At 45.2% G+C, this 7,546-nt stretch overlaps 1 protein-coding gene across 1 annotated transcript in view; it reads right to left on the minus strand.

Moving 5' to 3' along the window:
- Window positions 1-7,336, minus strand: part of AXIN2 (axin 2) — a 79,331-nt gene extending 71,995 nt beyond the window's left edge. The window contains exons 1-2 of the mRNA XM_083427404.1: window positions 7,207-7,336; window positions 2,253-2,340 (exon numbers count right to left, since the gene is read on the minus strand). The gene's annotated coding sequence lies outside the window, so the exon portion shown is untranslated. The remainder of the gene's footprint in view (window positions 1-2,252; window positions 2,341-7,206) is intronic.
- Between the last annotated feature and the right edge of the window lie 210 nt (window positions 7,337-7,546).

Raw genomic sequence — 7,546 nt, forward strand, 5'->3', positions numbered from 1 at the left:
TCATGTTTTTTAGTGCCTTAAGGTTTCAGCAAATGATTTGGTCAAAGTTTTCGAACAAGCTTTAAAACCTCTTATATCACCCCCTTAAAAAACAACAGAACTTTTTATTGTTTGCAGCACTGCCTTATCATGCTTTAATTAGTTATTGCAAAGTCCCTCGGAATTTTAAATTGAAGGACCATATAGACATGTATTAAACTTGATAAATAAAATAAAACTCTGCCCAAGCAGGGGTTTTTTTCTAACCTCTTCTGGTCACAGAGTTGCTAGCTTTCCCTTCTAAGGCTCTTCTGAGTTTAACAGCTGCACCACAGGCAGAAATACAGCAGTGCTGGGAGGAAGTGGCCAGAAATCTATACAAATGACAAGAAAGAAAAAACCTCTTCTGGGATTATTTTAGGATACAGGTTGTGGACTTGGATTTGATATCTATCTATCTATCTCCATCCTGGTGTCAGGTTCCCCATTTAAGAGTGTTACCTTCTCCAGCTTTGAAGTTTGTAATGACTCTGAGAGCAAGCATCAAGAAGCCAAGGAGCTGCTACAAATGTTAATAAAATTAAAGCCATCTGAAAGTAGGGATTCACATGTGCCTTTGAAAAGCTGGTCTGTGATCAGTTATTACCCTCAATTACCTTGTTGTCCACTCTTTTTAGCTCGGGGGTTAAACTCTTAACACTTCCCTTTGAAGTGGTTATCCTTTTATCTATGACCGGACTGAGGAATTTAAAGGCAATAATCAATGTGAGCTTCATAAGAATAGGAGAGCCAAGGCAACACGAAAATAGGTGTGAATGTGCCTTTAGCCACACTGGCTGAGCTTCTTTTGGAGCTGGGGGTGGGGGGAAGAAGGGAAGAAGTGGGTACATTGTTCTGGGCAGATATGATCTCTTCAAAAATGGGTGGGGGGTTGCGCACTGGAGAAAGCACTCAGCACTAAAAACTAAACCAGAGGGGTGATATTTTGGGGGAGGACCAGCAAAGAGGAGAGTCCTTCATCAAAGGTGGGGGGGGGGGGATGAAGTAATGAAGCACAAAGATACAATTAAAGCATTGGCTTAATCAGGGCTTTGATGTCTGACATGGTCCATAACACTGTTAAAAAAAAAAGGCGGGTGGAAAGCAAGATGGATTCTCCGCTTGCATTGAGCAAAACAAAAAAAGGGGGGGGGGGGCTCAGCAACAAACCCCAGTCCTTTCAGCTCTACTGGGAAACAGATGGCTTTGCAACAGAAAGGTAGGCTTAAAGCACAAGCTGTGCTGGCAACCTTGGTAAAAGGTAAAGGGACCCCTGACTGTTGGGTCCAGTCGTGGCCGACTCTGGGGTTGCGACGCTCATCTCGCTTTACTGGCTGAGGGAGCCGGCATACAGCTTCCGGGTCATGTGGCCAGCATGACTAAGCCACTTCTGGTGAACCAGAGCAGCGCAGGGAAACACCGTTTATCTTCCCGCCGGAGCAGTACCTATTTATCTACTTGCACTTTGACGTGCTTTTGAACTGCTAGGTTGGCAGGAGCAGGGACCGAGCAATGGGAGCTCACCCCGTCACGGGGATTCAAACCGCTGACCTTCTGATCAGCAAGTCCTAGGCTCTGTGGTTTAACGCACAGCGTCACCCACGCCCCTTAGGGCAACCTTGGTGCTCTTGCACTAATTCAGATGTCTTAGGGTGGCCCTGCTCAATCTCTGTGAGCACAGGAGCCAACTCCTAGGAGCCAAGGTCCCTTCACGCCCTCAATAAAATATTTGAGCCCCCCCCCCCAAAGTTCATGGGCATTGCCATTCAAATTGTGTGTGGCATCATGTGATCAATTATGTGGGGCGGAGCTTACCTGCCCCCCTCGCAATATTTTATTCAAGTTGGCACCCCTGGTTGTGAGGATAAAGGGGAGGGGAGATTCAGAGGGAAATGTGTACGTACACTGCTCTGAACAATCTGGAGAAGGGACAGAACAAGGGCAGCAACATGCAATAAGCAATATATCGTTTAAAAAAGTCAGTAGCACAGCACGGAATTTCCATTTCATCCATAGGCAAGCACTGAAAGGGTGAGAAACCCACTCACCACATAGACTTCTTGACAGCGTTTTCCATGGTGGAAGCTTCTAATCCCAATGAACAAGTAATCTTGAGCACGCACACCTGATGTTGGAATGAGCAACCTATTCCTGAGATTGAGATGACTTAGGGGAAACGGCTGTAGTTCCCTCCCCATACAGCCACACAATCCAATACAGCCCCTGGGGTGTACCTGTTAAAATGCCTTGCACCGAAGATCCTCGAAGCAGCAAAGGGCCAGTTCTGACAGCACGCATGACTCGGCTCAGCTGTATCCATCCCTGGCAGCACAAAAATAAAGAGGCGCCCATTAATTTACCTTCCCTCAGTTCTGTGTTGAACAAAACACCTGGCATGCCACTCCTAGCCCTGCAGGAAGTAAAGCGAGAGAGGTTGTTTTGCATTCCTTGCTCTGGCCGGATTCAACAGAACAAAGTGAAAGTCTTTTCTTTCTTTCTTTGGTGATCATTGGTAGCCAAGTAAGATTGTCTTCCACGAACACAGTCTTAACAGTGAGTCCATAAGTGACTGTGGAGGCCAATTCTGGATCCACACGTCCTTCCACAGTGGGGACATACCTGTTCCTAGTGCTCTCCTCCATATATATATATATATATATATATATATATATATATATATATAATGAAACCTGCTCTATAATAAACAGTTTCCTTGAGCAGGAGGAAACTAGAGAGCCTCCAAGTGTCCCTATTTTCCTGGGACAGCCCCAGATTTACAGAAATCCCAGAATGTCCCACTTTTCCTTAGGACGTCCCTATTTTCATTGGAGAAGTATTGGAGGGTATGGAGTTATGTGACCCCCGAGCCAAAGAGATAAATAACTCTACAACCTTTAGAAGACATCTTAAGTATTGGGAAGTTTTTAATGTTTGATGTCATATTACCTTTTTATATATGTTGGAAACCACCCAGAGTGTCCTTGGCAACCCAGTCAGATGGGTCAGATACAAATCATAATCATAATCATAATCATCACCTATTATTATTATATTATTATTATTATTATTATTATTATTATTATTATTATTATTATTATTATATTATTATTATTATTATTATTATTATTATTATTATTATTAAATAGGACATCCCTATTTTAATTGGAGAAATATTGGAGGGTATGTAACTAAGTCACATGGCTAGAAGCAGAGACATAGGTTCTGCGCTGAGGCCTGTTTTTAGTAACAGCTCGTTCTTATTATTTCAATTAATAAATTGTTTACTTATCAACAACCTGGCCTCAAATACAATTTTTCCAACCTGAAGCTTCCTGGGCTTTATGCTATGGTGTACCACACACAAAACCATTTTTTCACCAATGCTTTTTAAAAAAATCCATATGAAATGAAGCCAATGGGAATGACTGTTATACATTTTGGGGCGGGATGCTGTCAGAATGCTGATGACACCGAGTTCTCCTCCTCTATTTCACCTGAATCAGGGAAGGATGTGCAAGACCTGGAACCGGTGCCTGGATGTAAGCGTTGGGCTGGACAGGGACCAATAAACTGCCCTCTGAATCGCAACAAGATAAAGGTGCTGTGGGAGGCGAGCGGATCTGTGAGACAGGCAGTTCTGGATGGAGTCACACACACACACACACACCGCCCTCTGAGGGAGCAAGTCTGCCGTCTGGGGTGGATCCATCTCTAAAACTAGAGGCTCCTGTGGTCTTGGAAGCTGGGAACTCTTCCTATAAACTTTTGAAAGAATTAGGATCGCTTAGGTGCTGCACATTGGGAACCTCAAAATCAGTGCAACGTGGAGCTTCCCTTACAAAAAGGGTTTTTTGTGTGTGTGTTTCTTTGTGGCTGATTAGCTGCTCTAGCTGTGCAAAGGTCAGAGGGGGCAGGGTTTCTGTTGAGTCAGGTGATTAGCTGTGGGAGGAGCTTATCAGAGCTAGTCTCAAACGTTTGTTGGGGGAGACCTAGGTTTTTTTTGGGGGGGTTATTTGTCCTGTCCTCACGCTTTTTAAGATGGAGGACCACTGTAGCCACCCCCAACGACACGTTTTCAAAAACTTCTGCTGAAAGAACTGCACTGGCTGCTTATATGGTCCAAATTCACAGTCTTACTATCAGTATATGAATAGCCTTGAGAACAGTTGACATGAAGGACCATCTTGCCCCATATCTACCTGTCCAATTTTTATGTACAGCCAGAGGGGCTCTATTAAGGATGCTGCCTGGCGCCTGCCTTGCTTCTACAAAGCATTTAGTGCTCTTGCACCTGGACTGTGGCAATCTTTGCCTATTATTATTAAGCAACCACCATCCATGCTTTGCTTTGGTTGCCTGCTTCATAACGCTCCTGTTTGCACAAGTCTTTTCTGGTGTATCGCTCAGCCATCGGTAACTGTGTTATCACTGTCCAGATGTTGACTAGGTGTTTCTATGCCACTTCGTGGATGTGTTCGCTGCCTGGATACTTTGTTTATTGTCCAGCAGTAAGCCAATAAATAAATAAAATAAAATGGAGCATTAAACCACCCCTGAATGTGTTTTGCTTTTTGCTTTCCCAAGGACAACAGGGTTGTCTAGAATTTCTCCCTGCTATTCTTGTTTTTGCCTCGAAAGGCGTTTGTTTTGTCTTTAAACCTCTGGGGGAGTGGGGAGCATTAAAAAATGCTGTTGCCCTGCTTGCGGTCTGAAGTGTTCCAGGAAGCTGCCCCCCTGTGCTTGCATATCAGAAAATGGCATGTCTGCAATGGATTTTTAGGAGGTCACCGTGTCCCCTTCCTTAGCCCGTGGTAGGATTTTCTATGTATCTGCCCGGTACAAAGTGACCTGCATAATCCAGAGCAAAAGAACAAACAGAGATATCTGCACAGCCTGAAAGGAATCCTTCCATGGGACTGTCTTTTAGGAATGTTTGATTAAATCAGGATGTAGAGAAGAGAATATAGCAGGATGAGCAATGATGCCAGCAAAATCCCTGGGTCTGTAAGGTGATAGATTGCTGGGAGTGGCGAGTGCTGCCCGGGTGGGGTGGTTTCAAACTGTCTTGAAACTCTCGCTCTGGATTTCCTGCATCAAGCAAGGGCTGAACTGGGAGGTCCAGAAGACCCTCTTCCAGGTTTAAGGTAAAGGTAAAGGTAAAGGTACCCCTGCCCGTACGGGCCAGTCTTGACAGACTCTAGGGTTGTGCGCCCATCTCACTCAAAGAGGCCAAGGGCCAGCGCTGTCCGAAGACACTTCCGGGTCATGTGGCCAGCATGACATCGCTGCTCTGGCGAGCCAGAGCCGCACACGGAAACGCTGTTTACCTTCCCACTAGTAAGCGGTCCCTATTTATCTACTTGCACCAGGGGTGCTTTCGAACTGCTAGGTTGGCAGGCGCTGGGACCGAGCGACGGGAGCGCACCCTGCCACGGGGATTCGAACCACCGACCTTTCGATCGGCAAGCCCTAGGCACTGAGGCTTTAACCCACAGCGCCACCCGCGTCCCTTTCTTCCAGGTTTAGGATTCTATAATTAGGAAGGTTATCACTATGCTCAATGGAGTAGGTAGAGGGAGAGCATTTTTTTATTTCTCATTTCGTAATTTATTTATTTTTTGTTTGTTTAAGGCTCCTTGCTTCAGCCAGGTTTGTACAGTGGTACCTCGGGTTACATACACTTCAGGTTACATACGCTTTAGGTTACAGACTCCGGTAAGCCAGAAATAGTACCTCGGGTTAAGAACTTTGCTTCAGGATGAGAACAGAAATTCTGCTCCGGCGGCACGGCAGCAGCATGAGGCCCCATTAGCTAAAGTGGTGCTTCAGGTTAAGAACAGTTTCAGGTTAAGTATGGACCTCCGGAACGAATTAAGTACTTAACCCGAGGTACCACTGTAATCTGAAGGTAGTATCTGTTTTGGTCAGAATGTTCATTTGCATTACAAATGCCTCTGTTTCTTTATCTTTCACAGCAAGAACAATCGGACATTTGGACATTAACATAAATAGCCTTGAGGGTTGCTCACAAATGGAAGTGCCCTAATGTGTTAATGATCAATTGCAAGGTCAGCATGATAAAGCACTAGGAGTAATCTGTTCTGAGTTTAGTAGCCTATGCAAACAAAATCAACCCCCATGTCTTCCAGGCTACCCATCACTATACCCACACACAAACCACATCACATGTCATGTCCTAGGAGAATTCACTATAAAGCAAGATTATTTGCTATATAGGAAATTAATCAAAGGGCATGTCTACATAGGAATGTCTTGAGGTCCTAGTGTGTACTTGGGAGGAAAGCCTGGGAGGTTGTGGGTTTTCCCTGTATAAGATGCTCTGCCTTCCTATGATCCCATTGGTTCAGAAGAGGATCATAAGGCTTGTAGCAATATGATGAGTGGATTGAGTACACCCAATAGGATGGGCAGGGGAAGGCAGGAAAATCTCTGTGCACACATTCCCTTGCCGTAAACATGGCCCTACATTTCTGAAGAGCCAAATGCAGAAATAAAATGCTCAATACCCAGGAAGCTTCTAAACTGTGTTTTCCACAAGCATTACCAACCTAGATGTGAAGACGTTCCTGGGTTTTGCTTGTTTCAGTTTCACTGACAGGAACTGCTGCATTCAGTGGTAGCAATCACAGGCCGCCTCTCACCAGGTCACAGCCAATATACCCTGTTCATGTGCTCACGCATGTGTGCAGACAAACACCCCCCAATCCCTCCTTTCAGCCCCTGCTCTCACTTTTGATTCTCCGTTATTCTCTTTGTTTTGGTGGGACAACATCTGGTGTGTCCTCCCCTTCTATACCCTGACAATATTTCCAACCACAAGAGCAAAACTTCCCATGTCACAAAGCTGCCATAGTATTAGCAATCCCCTTTTTCCCAGGAAGCTGAGCCTTATGAGATCAGCTGCAAAACTTTGATCTCTCTCTCTCTCTCTCTCTCTCTCTCTCACACACACACACACACACACACACACACAAGCACACACACATTTTCAGGGGTGAATTTCATTTACAACTTCCCCCCTCACTTGCCTACCCCGTGAACAAACACAGCATTCAGCTTCCCAACCATTATTCTAACACCTTTCTTTAAAAAGGGTTCCTATCTCAAGGTCTAGCCCTCTAGCAGCTGAATATTGCTCAAGATTATGAGTGACTTTGAGGAGATTACCTGGCATGTCCCAAGGTAAACAAAGCGGCAGAATCTCTGTTGGTCCTTTACTGGAAGAAAATGGGGGATAAAAAAACTATTTGAGGGCTGAGGCCTCCCAAACAGCCTAGTTTTCTAATTCTACTTCCCTTCCTCGTCTTTCAACATGGTGCACGGCTAACGCTCCCCTGAAGGTCAGCGCCAAATTGCTCCCATTTCAAAAGCCAGTGGCTGGCTGAGAAGGACAGCTGCTGGGAATTACAGGTAAATGGAGATTAATGTGTTTTCTCTGAGGCAAGGTTTTCCCCATTACACACTAGCGGCCTACTTTTATTCGGCCTTAGCGGCAGTCCCTCACGAC

Source organism: Podarcis tiliguerta (genome assembly GCF_965153285.1).
Source record: "Podarcis tiliguerta genome assembly, chromosome: 2".
Lineage (NCBI taxonomy): Eukaryota > Metazoa > Chordata > Lepidosauria > Squamata > Lacertidae > Podarcis > Podarcis tiliguerta.